Source organism: Saccopteryx bilineata, chromosome 3 (genome assembly GCF_036850765.1).
Source record: "Saccopteryx bilineata isolate mSacBil1 chromosome 3, mSacBil1_pri_phased_curated, whole genome shotgun sequence".
NCBI lineage: Eukaryota > Metazoa > Chordata > Mammalia > Chiroptera > Emballonuridae > Saccopteryx > Saccopteryx bilineata.
Genome location: NC_089492.1, coordinates 114,626,756 through 114,629,221, shown reverse-complemented (window position 1 = coordinate 114,629,221; position 2,466 = coordinate 114,626,756). Strand labels below are relative to the sequence as shown.

General features: G+C 40.3%; 1 non-coding gene across 1 annotated transcript; it reads left to right on the top strand.

Annotated features, from left to right (window-relative positions):
• Positions 1 to 2,045: 2,045 nt before the first annotated feature.
• TRNAD-GUC (transfer RNA aspartic acid (anticodon GUC)) lies at positions 2,046 to 2,121 on the top strand. Its single transcript has one exon. It is a non-coding gene; the product is annotated as a tRNA-Asp (tRNA).
• Positions 2,122 to 2,466: the final 345 nt, after the last annotated feature.

Here is a 2,466-nt window from a genome sequence, read left to right as displayed (position 1 = left end):
TCCCTATTTGCGGTGATTAATGTGGATCTATTCCACTTCACCACCCCTCACCTTCACCAGGACCCTCTCTGACAGGTCTTGCACTGGAGCTGAAAATAGTCTATCACCTAAACATGAAAAGCAACAGCAGTACAGAAAGTAAAAGGAACACTTGTCATGTCCTGCAATTTTACAAATAAACAGAAAAAAATTTTTTTTGTAATGTCCAAGGAAGAAAGAAGGGAAGTCTTTGACTTATGAGTTCATATTCTGGGATAGTCAGACATATTGGGGCAACCAGGTAGTTAATCAGTCAAATAATTAACCAATAATTTTGTTTTAGATAGCAATGAGTGTTTTGAAACAAATTAATGTAGAGTCAGAGTACAATGTAACAGGGAGGCGTAGACCTAGATGGTCAGAGAGAGCTTTCCTGGGGAGCTGTTATTTGAGAGGAGACCTAGGTAAGGTGAAGGCACAAACCATGTGTATTTGGGAGCAGAGCCTTCTAGGCACAGGTGGCTCAAGAGCAAAGGTCCTGAGGAGAGAGCTTGCTTGTCGGTACAGCTGCAACAGGGCCGGTGTGGTTTGAACACCAAAGAAGGGTGGGAAATGAGGAAGCTGAGAACGAGGTAAGGCATAGGTCATGATGAGAACTCAGCATTCTGATCTGAGTGTGATGGAGCAGGAGAGTGGCCTGATCTAATTTAAATTTTGAAAGAATTACTGTTTTGTAACAAGAAGACCATCAGAGGCCAGAGTAAAAGGCAGGAGACATGTTAGAAACTCCTGCTGTGTGGTTCAAGGGAGAGGTACGGTGACTTGGAGATAAAGTGATGATAAATGGTTGGATTCAGGACACACTTTGAAGGTAAAGCCAACAGGATTTGCTTATATATTGGATGTGGGATGTAAAATAAATGATCTGAATGATGCAACAATAAATAACCGAAACAATATCATCATACTGATAATATAAATATTTCAGCCAAAAGGAAAATCTTGGATAGAATTCAAAATAAAGAAAAGGATTTCCGATAACTATAAAATGTAGTTCTTTCATTGGTGAAAGAATTGTGCATCATTCTAAAAATCACATATTCAGAATCTGAGAGCTATGTTGACAATATCTTTATGGTTCTGCAGGGTATGCCATTATTTATTTAATTTTAGTTTCTTCTTCTGATCTCTGTCCTCAGTAATAGATAATACTTGATGCATTGGAATGGGGTCCATAATAGGAAAAGAAAATTAAAACTATAATTCCCAAACCTCATTTCAACAATTCTTTTCAACTTCAGCCACTATCAGCTGCTTTGCCTGGGTTGCTGACAAGGTGGCAAAATTGATTATTTAAATTTCCACTCCTCCTGCCTGACTGGGCAGTGACTCAGTGATAGAGCATCAGCCTTGAATGCTGAGGACCCAGGTTTGAAGCCCAAGGTTGCTGGATTGAGCACAGGGTTGCTGGCTTGAGCAAGGGGTCACTGGCTTGGCTGGAGCCCCTGGTCAAGGCACATATGAGAAAGCAATCAGTGAACAACTAAGTTGCCACAATGAAGAACTGATGCTTCTCATCTCTCCCCCTTCCTGTCTGTCCCTATCTGTCTCTCTCTGTCTCTCTCTCTCTCTCTCTCCCTAAAGTTAAATAAATAAATAAATTTTCACTCCTCTTATTTTCTATGCTCATATTCAAGAGAAGGCGCTATATGTTGGGAACTGTCCCACAATTGAATATCCAAATAAAAAATAAAGATGAGATGTTGGCACATATTCATGTAATGAAAGAATTATGTTATTCTTAGAATTAGCTAAAGTCAAACCTTTAGCTATAATACTAAAGTTTTACCACATGATTTTTAGAAATTTTAAATAAATTGTGATATATATCTAATAACATTATGTAAATTTGGTCCTTTAAGCTTACTGACATTATTTTTATTTGATTGAAGTTCATATGTAATATTATCATATATGGTTTGAATTACCAAACATTATTAGAGACATAAAAGAATTAATCTGAAAAACAGAGATGAAAATACTGATTTTAAAAGTGTGCTTTCTTGGCCCTGGCCGGTTGGCTCAGTGGTAGAGCATCGGCCTGTCATGCAGGAGTCCTGGGTTCAATTCCCAGCCAGGGCACACAGGAGAAGTGCCCATCTGCTTCTCCACCCCTCTCCCTCTCCTTCATCTCTGTTTCTCTCTTCCCCTCCTGCAGCCAAGGCTCCATTGGAGCAAAGTTGGCCTGGGCGCTGTGGATGGCTCCATGGCCTCTGCCTCAGGCACTAGAATGGCTCTGGTCGCGACAGAGCAACGCGACAGATGGGCAGAGCATCGCCCCCTGGTGGGCATGCTGGGTGGATCCCGGTCGGGTGCATGTGGGAGTTTGTCTCCCCGTTTCCAGCTTCAGAAAAATACAAAAAAAAAAAAAAAAGCGTGCTTTCTTTTCATGCTTATACATATATTCATATTCTTACATATTTCAAA